The sequence below is a fragment of the Uranotaenia lowii genome, chromosome 3 (genome assembly GCF_029784155.1).
Source record: "Uranotaenia lowii strain MFRU-FL chromosome 3, ASM2978415v1, whole genome shotgun sequence".
Lineage (NCBI taxonomy): Eukaryota > Metazoa > Arthropoda > Insecta > Diptera > Culicidae > Uranotaenia > Uranotaenia lowii.
This window is the reverse complement of record NC_073693.1, coordinates 282850514-282865546: the sequence shown is the minus strand read 5'-3', so window position 1 is coordinate 282865546 and position 15033 is coordinate 282850514. Positions and strand designations below refer to the sequence as shown.

At 37.5% G+C, this 15033-nt stretch overlaps 1 pseudogene; it reads right to left on the bottom strand.

The window, feature by feature from the left end:
- Positions 1 to 405: 405 nt before the first annotated feature.
- Positions 406 to 10911, bottom strand: LOC129753620 (tropomyosin-1-like; annotated as a pseudogene).
- Positions 10912 to 15033: the final 4122 nt, after the last annotated feature.

Below are 15033 nucleotides of genomic sequence, written 5' to 3'. Positions count from 1 at the left end.
ATGATTGAAATACATCTAAAACGGTTCTTCCAAAAAAAAAAATCTCAAAACTTCTCAATAGAATGAAAGTAATGCCATTTATCAAATGGCATGGTTAAGTATTGCACTTTCCTGTCATAGTTAAGTCTCTTGAACATTTGATTGGTTATATTTTTTTAACGATGGAAAATTACTAGGATGCTCGTACGTTAATATAAAGTGTTTATATTTTAAAAAGAATTGATAGAACCATTTGGAGAAGTGGTAGTGTGATTTGAACTTTAAAAAACACTTTAGAATTCATTGTGATAATTTTTTTCACAAACAGTGGACAGTGAAACCCTTCGGATGATTCAAGTCGAGAGAAATTTTCCCATTTTGCATTCGTTTGTCCTTTCCAATAATCAAAAACCCCACCAGCCATGCTTCCTTAGCTATTATATAACTTTTATTTTACAAAATTAATCAAAACTTAGCATTACAATAAATAGGTATTACCATTCAATTTCATCTAATAAAAATAGAGAAATAGAGCATTTTCTAGGTGCTTTCTTTTTTTGTTTGTGTAACGTCATGTGTCTTGCTGGAACTTTGCTTCGCACCAGCGAAGCTCCCAAGAGAGCAGAATACATTTTCCCTCGACTGAAAACTGACCTTGTTTTGTTTTTAATAAAGATGGTTTGCGATTTTATTATTAAAAGATACAAATAATACATTGTTGATAGTTTTTTTTTGTTTCTTCATCTCTTCCGTTCAGATAAATCTTCCAGCGGCTGCGTTTTTATTTTCAACACCAACACTAAACTGATCTTGGTTTTACTGTTTTGTTTTCCTACAAATCTTCCAACAATAGGGTCTAACGTCTACTTTTGTTATAATATAATCAATATTAAAATAGCACATAGGATAGTATTTTTTTGCTTCTGATCATGAACCATTGTTTGCTTATATTTGCCTACTATGTAAGGCTGCAACGACAACAACGACAACAATAATGATGATTTGATTAATTGGGTTCCATTTTCAACTATTCTTTTCATAAAAGAACGATCACGTCTTACGTTTTGCTTATACTTTCGTCAAATGATTATCTATAATGATTACCTAACCTTAGCTCTAATTTTCTTAAACCGATAGGACATGAATTTTTAAGCTGCTTTAATAATTTCATCCTTGTTATTTTGTTGTTTTGCATCTGATTTTTTTTTAACGTAAATTCTTTCTTCAACACGCGACGTCCGTTCGGCAATGTTCGGCTGTTTTCGGCTAGTTTCGGTTTTGTTGTTACATTGTTTTCCATTCTCATATTTCTCCTTTTTAATCGTCCTTCGGCTCCAATCGCTTAATGCTTACTGTTTCCTTTTTTATGTTTACTATGATGCTCTTTTGTTTTCTGATCTTCTATATACACCTGCTGATGGATGGTAAAATAACGCTGGCGGTGACTTTCATGAGAGGAAAAGTTCTAAATCAAACGATGCTCGATGTTGGGGCATAAGTATGGAGAATATTGTAAGTATATAACTTTGAGACACCACGCAGGACTTCCGCAGGGACTTAGTATCCGGCCAATTCGGCGAAGGTCGAGTCCATCTCGTCGGCCAGAGACTTGTATCGGTCCTTGTTGACGCCCAGTTCGTCTGTGGAATAGTGAAATTGTATGCATTAGAACGAGTTTTTTGACAAAAATTGTAAAATGAAAGAAAAAACCAAAACCATTGGAAAAAATATTGTGCAGAACTGTCCCATCTGCGAGTGAACCAACAAAAGAACAAAAAAAAATAACCTCTCGAACCAAATGAACGCAAAAGTCAAAGTTTATGAATTGGCTCTTGAGTTGTTGTTTGTACAGAAATGCTCGTAATATCTGTTTCCTGTGAAAAGTTGTGTTAGTTTCGTTGTATTTTTTTTTTTGCACGAAATATAAGCGTTATGAGAAGCGGAAAGCCAGCTGGATCTTATGCGAAAGCGTTTGAAAATCACTATGTATTAACATAACTGAAATGGAAACATTTACAAAATGTAATGTATATCAATTACATACATATTAATGAATAGAACGAAGAACAAAACCCTTTTTAATAAATTTGTACAGATGTACAGTTGATTTTTAGACATTCTCTCCCATAGCAAACCTATGTTTCTCAAGATAATTTTTGTGTTTAGTAAGAGGCAAATCATCAACTTTAAAATACAATTGAGAGTAATCAAGAGTAACTTTTTACTCTAAGAGAGTTTAAAGAGTTAATTACTAAGTTCCTGAGTTACCAAAATCAAATATTCTGCTACAAGGAATGCAACAATGCTCTCACTTTCCCTCTCCGAAATCTTAATGTTTTGCCAGTTTTAGTTCACATTAAATAAAACGAAAATTTCCTTCTTCTTTTTTCAAAAAACGGGAAAATTTTCTTTCGTTGATCAAATGAGAGCTGACCCATCTCAATGGCTAAACTCTTTTAGAAACTTCTAAGTTCATTTGATAGTATCCACGTCCTTGAAAAACTTAACCGATATTGTATTTTTATTTCGAGTTAAAAACTGATAACACTTGGAGGGCTTATGATAGCTTAGATGGTAAGTCAGTTGTTTCCTGTCCTGGATGTCCGTGAGTTCGAGCCCAAGAGCAAATATCGATCACAGTTGTACCGGATAAGTTTTTCAATGACTGTCCGCCAACTGCATCGTTGATATAAGTCGCGAATGGCATAAAAATGTTAAAACGACTATAATCGAAACAAATCAAAAATAACACTTGGACCCAGTGTGGCATCCCAATATCTTTGCTCTCTCATCATGAGAGCCAATTGAGAGGTAAGCTTTCAGCATCAGCGATAACTATCGCTAACATAACTGAGCTCTCTAGTGTCTAGAGATCAATAATGTACGGTCTTATTAAAGATCATTAATGAGATAAATATTGCATCCATTCGAAAGCATCTCAGAGCTTCTAGTTTCGTCAAAAAAAAAACCTTGATTTCTTTAATTTTCACGTTACGAACCTTTTAACACACATGTTTTTTTTTTTCAAGCCAATAGAAGTGCTCAATCCCTTATGTGGAACATACTGGACTCAATTCTCAGAAATCGACAGGCTTTCGAGTTAATCACATCTTCCTTTTTCCCGTAAATCTTAAAAACCTCTCACGTAAACCTGGAAGAATGATGGTTTCTTTTGCTAGAAAAGTTTTCAAAATTTTGCGATAAAACTTGTATATACGCCCCCCTCATCCATCCCCGTCTCTACACTGTATGGAATCCCTTCTTTATAATAAAAATAAGAATCATTTCTCGTACTCGGATACTTTTTTTCTCAAATTTGGATCCATTTGCTGGATAAGTTCTCAAGTTATGCAAATAAAAATCAACTCTCCCTCTCTTATCTCCCACTGAATGAGAAAAGGATTTTTTAATAACCAAAAAAATGTTTCGTACTGTGAAAATTCAGATACTAGGAATGAATAAAATGATAAACAAATGTTTTTACATATAATTTAACACAGCTCCCTTTAGAGAAAACTAGTGCCATTGAAAGAAAAGAAATACGTTTTTGAATCAAGATTCTAGTGTTCATTGAATTTAAATCTTTTTTTTTTATTTTTTTTTTCTAACAACATTTTTTTGTAGTTCATGTACACAAATTTTGAATTAATGTACTGTACTTGAAATCAAAAGACAATTAATCCGTGCCAAAATCAATGAGAAAATTCTTTGATTTTGACTTAATTTTTTTCGAAACCAACAACGATGAAAAAAACAGTGGCGGAAAATTCTCATCAACGTGAAGGAATTCTGGTGAGTTTTCCTTATATTTATCTGAAGTAAATTATTAAAGTTTTCAATAGGTGTTAAATCAAATTTTTTGAGATTTTGAATAAAAGTTCATTTTTGATTCAAAGGAAACCATTTCTTCGATGCTAAGAAAAATATATTTGAATCAAAATAATTTTGATTTATTCCAAAATTAAAGGAACAAATCCTTTGAAATAAAAAATCTTTTCGCTGCGTGTATCATCAATTGAAGAAAATTATACGTATCCAACGTGGAGGGACAATGTCAAAAATTTCACTTTAATGCTCATAATTTTTAACCAGATTCCAGGTTACAAATGATTGCCGAAGATAGCGTACCAAATAAAAACAAAAGGCTAACAATTTTACATAAAATAGGCAAATTTACATCACTATTTTTGTAAGGACGTAAGCAAGTTTTCAAGTGAGGTCGAACGCAACGAACTTCTTGTTAATTACCATGTATTTATTATGGTAGTAAATTTGTCAAACTTGAATGTGAGTTTGAGAAACTTCAGACATATGTAAGTCTTTCGAATAACTTGAAAGATGTATAGCAATGAATCATACTTGCGCTTGAAAATTCCGAAAGGTTGGTGCTAATTAACCTCAAAATATATCTATCGATTACTATTGTTTGTGTCTTATGTCAAAAGAACTTGTTGGATTATAGATTTTCGTGCTGACTAATGAAAACTGAAGATTCAATCAGATTTTTCGAATAATTTTTTACCATTGTACGTAAATTAAGGAAAAATGTGACGAAAATTTATTCGGATGGCATCCCTGATCAACATTCTTTGCATACAGAGGTGCCAGGTGGTTTTGTCAAAAATCAGAACACCGTGAAGAAAAAAAACAGTTTTTTTTCGGAACACCAAGCACATACAAAGGCGTAATACAGGTGCTGTAAACGCCTCATATATGCAGTTTCTTGGATGAACTGCAGTTCATATCGAAAAACACCATTGAAATATCATCTGAACCGAAGATTACCATCCGTTAAGTGAGTTTAAATTAAAGTTACCAGATTTTATTCAGCACGTATACGGGCCGGACAAATGAGGGCAAATATCTCGGCAAATTTTATCAAAACCCAGAAATTACTCAACCAAAATCAAGAAAAAAAAATTTAAAAAAAATTTTTTTTTTCGTAAAATCTTATCGACAGGTTTAAATTGTATTTTTTCAGGCCTCCAAGAAACCTTTCATGACTATTTTTGCAAAACTTGCTCGAAAAATTTCGTTTTTGGAGGCTTAAATTTAAAAAAAATCAAAACACAGTTTGTTTTTTTTTCTTGTTTGATTCGGCAAATAAAGTGATAAAATCCGGGCTTTTTCAATGAAATCCGGGCAACTGAGCCGGGCCGAATTGTTCCTAATTTTTTTTATAAAATATCCAGGCAAACTCGGATAAAACCGGGCAATCCGGCAATTTAAGTTTAAATATTTTATTGCAGATTTACTCGTTGTTCTCATAACTTGACATAACATAATTTAAAAATTCGTTTCTAATTGAGATGATTTTTTTAATCAAGACAATTCAGGATATTTAAAGACAAATTTTAAAAAATCAGATCAATTCGAAAGTTTTGTAAAAACTAGGACGTATTTTGAAATCAGGTCCGCCGCCGCTTTTAAACCTGAGAGGCTTAAAATCTCTTATAAAAACCAAAACAAACAGAAAATCCAGACAAATCCTTAGTAACCAGGACACCTGGCACCCCTGACAAAGTTCCGGTAAAAATCACAGTGTAATCCATTTCTGTCGCCAGATAGCACAATTCTTGCATCCAGTTTTCTTGTTAAAACGGTCAATTCCGGCGACACTCGAAAAATGATAAAATCTAATCCTGCTTGCCCTACCGAGATATAGGCAACGGATACGAATGCGTGCCTGCGAGGAAGTTAGTTTAAAGCGTACACTCGTACCACTAATCACACTGACATGACACTTAGAACAAAAATTCAACCATTTTCTGTCTAATTTATTTTGTAAATTTTGTTGGTTCGCAATACGAACGGCAGATGGCTAACCTGAAAATGTGACAAAAAATGCCCTGTAGGAAAAATGTACCTGTTTAGCCCGATTTTATCGTAGAAATTGCCGGTTTTTTTAAGTTGGGTGGCATTTCCTAACTGGGATGTCATTTCTCAAATCGATCGATGCGCATTCTGGAATCGATATTGCGTACTGTTGGAAAACTTATCCAGAAAACGAAATCGAGTGTCCAGTCAGTGTGGTCAGTGCTCGTACGTTGCCAATGTTCCTGATTTTTCATTATTTGTCTCATTTTTGTAGGCTTAGCCTGATAAGTCTCCTTTTTACTGATTTTTGGAAAATAAGCCTGATTATCCCTGATTTTTTGTGAATATGATGGAATGAGTTTCTCTCTGCCGATTAAATGACGCAAAATCGCCAGAGAGATCATTACGATCCCTCTGGCGATTTAAGTTACCTCTCTGCAGATAAATGTTAACTGGGTTATAGCGATGTTTAGCTCTATCTTCGTTTGAGTAAACATGTCTCCATCACAGTTGATATAAATCGGCAAAGAGGTAACTCAAATCGACAGAAAGATGGTAAAAACTATAGAACATTAGATGAGGAATTCGCCTTTGCTTTTCATTCTTGGATAATTTCTAAAGATTCTTTTTTGGATTCAAGTTCATATTTATACGCTTTTCTTTCTTAGTAATCATTCAGTTTAACAGTAATTTATGTTTTTGAAAAGGTAATTTCAGAAGCGCTGAATAACCCAACAAAATTGGAGCTCTTTTTACAGCTAGCAAATTGATCTCAAAGAATTTGAATTTTGAGCTCTAATAGTTGCAACTCCTTAGGGAGAACTGTACGAATCTTAGTAATTAAAACAAAGTTAAACAGTTTCTAATTAAAGAAAACAAATTTGAGAGCCCCTTGACGCTGAAGTCTTTTAAAATCATTCAATAGCGTTGATTTTAACCAAAATCTTTCTCTAGACATGCCTTCCAATAAAAATGTTTAGGAAAATTTAACACCTTCATGAAAAAGGAAGGGTTAATTTATTAAATTTAGCATATCATCTCATAAAAAAGCTTTTGAATATTATCGTAAAAGATTTATTAGATTAAGTTGTGGATTTATTTGTTTCCAGACTGTCCACAGGTACATTCCTTGAGTTTTTGTATTTAACTTTAAACTTCTGGAGAACTTTTATCTGAGAGCGTTTGAGTTGAAAGAGAGATTTTGAGGCTGTTGAAAATCTATTGGTTATCTTTCGATTCTTTAGGTGATTTAAAAACTCTTAAGTTCAATGTAAAGACTTTAAGTTCAATCGAGAGGTTATTCTCAAAGAGCCCTGACCTGAAGTCTTTTTCACTCTAATATGTGTTGTGAGCCTACTTGGTTGAATAATTCTACAGTCTACAGAATCAAAGCAATCAAAAGATTTTCTTCTCGGAATTCGGAACTTTCGTATGAACTTGAACCCAAAAAAGATAAAACAATAAAAAAAAACCTCTCGTCGTAACGATAAAATTCCTGTTAGTCGAATATTATTCGATTTTTCTTCAAGAATCGCATGATTCTATTATCCGTTGTTAGTTCAGAGGTTTCGAAATTCTTTTGGGACCTTGTGAGCTCATCCAATAGCTTCGACGGTATCTTCTTGGTATCTTTTTTGGTTTTATTTGGTTTAACTGAGAACTTCAGAGTTCATTCAGAAGCTATGAACTTTGAAAGTACTAAAAATTTCATTTTAAACTTTGTTGAATTGAATAAACCTTTCTGGTCGCTTTAAAAGCTTCTGGGTTCACTGAAGTATTGAACAATTTAGCCCAGACTTTTGAGCTTACTATTTAGTGGCCAAAACTATATTCAGCGTGCTGACAATCTCACCAACACGGCAGAGTGACAGGAGTGAAGTGAAGGTCATTAGAGAGATAAATCATTGGTTTGTCTATTTTTAATCTCTGTTTTGCAACCAAGTTGAACCCAATCGTATTTCTGGAATTGCGGAATTCGAATTTGAAAATCAATTTTAGGTCCATTCTTCTAAACAATCCTGGTACCTATTTTCAGAAATACCTACTGTTGAACTTTAAAGCCCTGAGCAAAAAATTCCAATTTTCATGATCTGAAGTGAAATTCAGTAATAAGTTTGAACTTGAGGTGGACTGTAACTTGTGAGTTTACCCGACTTAGTTGCTTCTGATTCAACAGAAGAACTTCCAAATTGTCAGAGATATTTAGCGTGAAATACTTCAAACTCTTATCTCCAACGGAACTTTCTAGAGAAATCTTAGTTCCAGTGTAATTCTTATAAATAATTTGAAAGTTTGCGAGCTTCCTTAGTGTTTCTTTACTATACGTGAGTGTTTCTCTTTTTCACCGTCCCAGAGCTCATCGTGTTCATCTGGATCCGGCTTCGAAGTCATATCGAGTATCAAAGATGTTTATGTACTAGAGGATATCCTAAATACACCAATCTCCCATTTTTTTCAAAGCAAATCACATATAAGTTTAGTCACAGGGACGACAACACAAACGGAGGGTGACGGACAAATGAAGGAATTTAGACAGACAACAAAGTTTTCGATCAAGGACTGAAACAGACGTGTGTAATGGCGCAACATTTACAGATGAAGTACCTCGGTCTGTTCCGTACGCATGTGTGTGTTTGTTTGTTTGTTTTTTGTACTAGAAACAAAGATGAAAACTGGTGGAAAATTTATCAAAAAAAAACTTGAAACGAAAAAAAAGCATCAAAACAAAGAACGGTTCAAATAAATAGGAATAGGAAGTTGAAATAGTACCTAAAAACCTTTTTCAAAACAACCATTTTTTCGAGTTCCCAACCTTTCTTGGAAACGTAACATTTATAGGTGTGTGTTAATAACATCACATTCAACATCATATCGAAGAGTACGGGTCTCGCCAGCGATCGTAGCAGCAGCAGCAACAGCAGCAGTTCAACGAACGAAGCTTGGAACAATAGAAGAAACCCGACGGAGTAGTTTGCCGAACATGCAACCAACTGAAGACGAACCGAAGCCAGGCCGAACGTTTCCCGAACGGCTACTTCGGGTTGGGCTAGTTACGATTTTCAATTGTTTTGCATGGTTGCTTGGATGTTTTTTTGTTTTTGTTTGTTGGTAGTGGATTTGGTGCTAGTCTACTAGTAGTACAACTTGGAAGTGGTAGTAAATTGTTTGGTTGTTTGGTTTACTGTGCTTGTGCTAAAAGTGATAGTACAAGAAGTGCTTGGTGGTGGTAGTATAAGTAGTAGCAGTGGTAGTAGTATTGGTGGTAACATGAAAGCGGTAAGTGCCGCTGGATTAGTATCCGGTAAGTTCGGCGAAGGTGGAATCCAGGTCGTCGCAGATTGCTTTGTACTTTTCCTTCTCGTTCATCAATTTGTCTGCAAGAAAGGTTACACAATGGTTGGTCATTAGATACGGAATATTAAAAACACAACAACGGGTTGGATTGTGTCCATGATGGTGCTCAGCTTCGAATGATTGGAATGCTGGAAAGAATTCGGCTTTCTGCAGTCGAAGGTTGTTCCTTCGAATTCTGTGAGAAAAGATCAGTTCTACCGGAAATTGCAATTTACAAAGCCACAACAACTACGCTAAAGCGGATTTAAAAAAAGAAAAGTTGCAAGCAATATGGCAATATTTACAAAATGAGGCTTTGTATTCCAAATGAAAATTCAATCTTAAGTGAACCACTAGACTAGACTAGAAATACATTATTTTGGATGTACTACTTCTATAAAAATAAGATAATATTTTATCAAAAGTAATGGAAGTTTTTGATGAATTTAACGCTACCGTAGACTATGCTAACTACAAAGTCTATATTCTACACTACTTTCATAAAACATTTTAAAAAAGTACATCTTCATGAAAGCTCTCCCATCATTATCTAAATCTTATTTTCTCAGTTACCGCTGAATATCAACATTCGCACGAATCTAACAGTGAGATCACAAATGAAAAATTTCACGAAATTGAACACCGAAAATTTTCAATACCATCGACTAGTAACTTCACTGTAAAACGTTTCACAGTGCAACCTTCCTAAATTTAAACCAAAAAAACCTGAAAGGTAACCCAAAGTGTGCCCATCGTTCCCGAAGCCTACCTTCTAGTCTGTCGACTTCCTTCTGGAGCTTCTTGACGTTCTTCTCGGCGTTCTCGGCACGAGTTTCGGCCTCCTTCAGCTTGATGGTCAGGGACTTCAGCTGGCGCTTGAATTCCTCGACTCTCTGGTTGGCCTTGTCTTCCGAGACCTCCAGAGACTTGAGCGAGTTACCGACGACCTATCGCAGAGAAAATTGTTATCAACTCTCAATCTGCTCTCAAATTGTCAACAATCTACAAAGACCCCCACCTTCAATTCTTCTTCCAGTTCCATAATCTTGGCCTCTCCGGGACTTGACACGATCTTCAGCGACTTCCAACTCGTCTTCAACGAAGGCCAGCTTGCGGGACACTTCATCAGACTTGCCCGTCAGCGTCTTCAGCGAGCATACGGGCTTTCCTTCAGCTGGTTGCTGAGCTGGTCCATACGTTCCTCGTCCTGCTGGGAACGGTTTCTCCAATACTTTGCACATACTGTAAACAGGAAAGTAGAGAAGGGGTCGTTAAGCAACTTAGCACAATCACTCCACTACGCGGATGTTCCAACCGGTTGTTCTCGTCAGCGGACTGGGTGGCCTCCAGCAGCTTAGCCAGGGCAGCGCCCGAACGTTCCTCGGACTTCTCCAGATCCTCCTCAACCTGCTGGACCTTGCGGGTCAGGGCAGCAACGTTGGCCTCGGTGGCGGTCAGGGTCTTCTCCTTCTCCTCCAGATCCTTGTTGGCCTGCTCCAGGGTGGCCTTGAAGGTTTCGTGATCCTGGGTGACCTGAGCCAGACGCTTGGTCAGCTCGGCGACCTCCTCCATGATCTTGTCGGCGCGCAGGTTCGCCTCCTTCGACTGGTTCTCGCAGGTATCGGCCTTGTCGGCGGCGTTGTCCTTCTCCAGCTTCATCGCCTGCATCTTCTTCTTGATCGCGTCCATTTTGGATGGATTTGTTGTGGTCTCTTCAACCGCCCGGGATCACAAAGAGAAAAAGGATTCTGAGAGCTGCTGGAGGAGAAAAGAAGAAAAACTTAGTTGATTGATGGAATTCGAATGCTTGGGTGGTGATTTTGGCGGGAGGATTTGGTTCTGGTCTGTAAGGTTTTTTTCCGCTCAATATCAAACTATGCTATCTGAATGATATAAAGATATGGGAAACTGATATGATTTAGCTAGTATTGTTATAATTTTTCATATATGAATTTTGAAATATTTTATCATCCTACAAGGCAATAACTAATCACGGAGTACGGAGTAATGGTTTGGAGACCAGTCCTGGGAAGATAGTGTAACGTGAAGAAACTTAGCAGCATTCAGAGGCATATAAACCTGCGGGTCATCAGTGGATACCGTTTCATCTCAAACGTCGTACCGGGCGTCATAACCATCTCGGTTTTTCTAAACGAAGATGTCTATTTCTATGACAACAAAGATACGTCTAACGCACGAGAGCCCGCTAAGGAGGACTGATGTCCAACTGGCAGTAGTTGTAAGATAGCTTAGCGAGAGAAGATGGACCCATCGTCTGATTGAGAGAACACATGGAGGAGTGGACTTCTACCTGACGTATTTCATGACTGCTAAGGGATGCTTCGTGAAGTACCAAAAAGCATTTCGGAAACGTGGCTTAAACACTCTACCCGAATTGTGGGTATGTGAATGGACGCCAACACTTGGCATGTGGTAAGCGATGGGTTCACCTATATCATCTGTAAATAAGCTGGAGTCAACAGCATTCTTCGAACGGTGTAGGATGACTCCATCGTCGGAGAGCATCTGGGTAGTGTACGCCCGACCCCATGATTGAAACTGCAAAGATAAGACAAAACCTTCTGCGCAGAAGACGTGTTGGGTGTGCAGCGTACTTGTGTAGGATACCAGACCGTCGAAGAGTACTTATCCGAGTAGTGCCTACAAGGGAAGCTGTGGAGATAAGACATGACCTTCTTCGCAGTGGAAATTTTGGTAAATAGTGAACCACTGTTTCTTGGAGTTTGGTTAATAAGCTCGCGAGCCTCTACAGGGTGACAAAAAAGTCCGGTCACACACGCAAATCTCAATATTTCAACGAATAAGAAGAAAATCATAATCTGGTTTTCATAGCTTTATTCAGTAACTCAAAAAGATACTTCACAGACGGTATCTTGGAATTACACCACCTTTCTCTGATCTAACTAGCTTCAGACGTCTCGGAAAGTCGTCGCAGGCGGCGCGCACGTGCTCCATCGGCATCTCGTCCCAGATTTCCCTGATAACTCGCTCGAATTGCTCCAAATTTGTAAATTTATAGTCGTTCAGCTTCGACATCATATATCCCCACACGAAATAATCCAGTGGATTCAGATCCGGAGACGACGGAGGCCATTCATTCTTTGGAATGAAATCTGTCAAATTTTCCTCACACCACGCCTGAACAACCTTTGCGGTGTGGGATGGGGCACCATCTTGCTGGAAGCAGTAGTAATCGTCTGCAAACAATAGTTCAGCTTGAGGCAGAACATTTTTCTTCAAAACCGTGTCCAAGTAGTACGCTGCGTTGATTTTGACCCCTTTATCGATAAAAATAAGAGGCAGTTTACCTCTCTTGCAAATGGCTCCCCAAACCATCACTGACGTCTTGTTTTGGAACCGGGAAACGTTCAGCTTGTCCGCAGGAGCTTGCTGGAGGCTCACACTCCAAACTCGATCATTTTGACGATTGACTGTTTGCTCCAAAACGAACAGCTTCTCGTCCGAAAAAATAATCTCGTCATCTGCGCGCCAGCCGAGCAACTCCCGCGACCGTTGGTACCTCTTGTCCATTGTAGCTTTGGTAACCCCATGAACCACCTGTTTTTTGTACGGTGTACGATTTAAATCCTTGTGCAGAAGCAGGCGGATTGATTCTCGGTTCATTTTGAGGTTCCTGGCCAGCTTCCGTGCAGATTGGGCGGGATTCCGTCTAATCCGGTCTCGAATAATCTTTACCAGCCTTGGAGTTCTCACAGACCTTGGTCGTCCAGATCGTGCCTTGTCCTCGGTGCCTCCGGTCTCTAGGTACCGATTTATGGTCCGGTACACGGATTTCCGGTTGATTCCGAGCGGTTTTAGATGTTTGAATATGTGTCCGGGTTTGAACCCTTTCACATATTCAGCGATAACAGCTGCTCTAAACTCCGCCATAGCTCACAACTCAATGTAAACAAACTGCACAGAAACGAAACTCTGCCACTTTGGGCAGCAAGGTTAGCCCTTTCATTTGACATATAGAAGGCACCAGAGAGATGCAACGTGTAGGCTACAGGCGACCCCAAAAAAGTGTGACCGGACTTTTTTGTCACCCTGTAGAGTCGGTGTAATATGTCGTCTTCGTCTGAAACGTGAGTAACCGATATGCGAAACTTGACGCGCACAGGGCTGTCAGAAGAAGCTGTGGGGCTGAATTCCTTGGGAAGTCAAAGGAAAATAAAAAGTCCGGATGACGTTCGGAGTGGAATGACCTCATCAGCGAGCCATTTGTGTCTTGACCTGATGCCAAGCGGGCCATTTGTGTCGGTGTACTGAGGATGACGTCCTCGTTGGGGAACATTCGAGTTGTGTGGTGTTAAAGGTACGAGGCCAGTATGAGGAAAAGTCCAGCATCGAATTAACAAGAGGAAGGGTAAGCGTAATAACCTCGAGTCAATAGATGGTAAATCAGCCTCAAGTCCTAAAAAGGAGAAGTATTGCTGAAAGTGGTTCCGTCAATGAATATGCCGTGTTAGACATAGGTACCAACAGAAAGCAGAAAGTCTTGAGTGATAGCCAGGGCCGGATTAAGCCACCTTTTGGCCCCTGGCCAATTTTCTCAGGGCATGGGCTATGAATCGGTTTTTTTGCGGATGTCATCCCAGAGAATACATAACATTTAAAACATACAAAGAAACTGGATAGGAGTCCTTCTTTTACTCATTATGCAGCATTCAACTGAATCTGGAGTTAACTTGATACTTCGAAATTGGAAGATTAATATTGAAAGCGGAAACTACATAGTGACTGTGTTTCTAGACTTCAAGAGAGCATTCAAAACTATTGATCGGTTACTGCTGTTAGAAGTGTTGGTAAAAATTGCCATCAATGGTACCGTTCTAAGCTGGTTCAAAAATTATTTGGAGAATAGAATGCAAGGAACAAAATATGGTTCATCTTACTCGTGATACAGCGAAAATAACCTAGGAGTTCCCCAAGGAAGTATGTTCGGTTCCTTGTATTTATACTGTACATCAACGACATGAAAATGTGCTTAAATCACGGCCATCTAAAGCTATTTGCAGATGATTCCGTCTTTTATTGGAGTAGAAATGACTTAGAACTCGTTATACAAGAAGCAAATGCTGATTTGAAAAATATTGCAGATTTGTTGAAACACAGAAAATTCTGTCTAAATTTTGATATTTAAAACTGGATAATTATTGTAAATGGCAAAATAGGAGTAAGTCCTAAGTTATTAATCGATGGTTGTGAGATCGAAAGGGTTCGTCAAGTCAAATACCTAGGAGTACAAGTCGATGAAAAATTGAATTTTATATATTAAACATCACGTGCAATTTTTGCGGAAGAGTTAATCAATGAGCCGCTAAATGCAAAATCAATCCGCAATTTTTCTCTAACTAAAATTCTTTGGCTTATAAAAAATCAAAAAGACATTAAAATGTGTTTTTTTTTATTTCATCATTGATCGCATTCAACGAAATAATATAAAAATTTTCCTTATGACAATTAGGAAGATTTTGGACTTCGTTTGTAGCCGAAATAAAAAACTTTAACAAAATCATTGAAATCAACTTCCATACAGATACAGATATAAGAGTTCAAGAGTAAAATTCAAAACCTATTATCAGATTTGATTCAGAACCAATTAATTAATTCAGTGACTAAAATCAAGATTTGAGAAACAGATTCCTAATGAAATTCAAATGCTCAATTGAGGTCAAAGTAACAATCAAAACCAAAGCAGGAATTTTATAGTTCATAATTCAAATAGTAATTTCAGTTTTAAATTTTCAAAACAAAATAAAATCGTTTTTATGAAATGTGTTAAAATTTTTAAAATGAGGCCTTCAGAGGCAAAGGGGGGGGGGGGGGGGTGTGTAAGTGCAAAAATAATCGATTTTGAGTTATTAACACCCAACGATT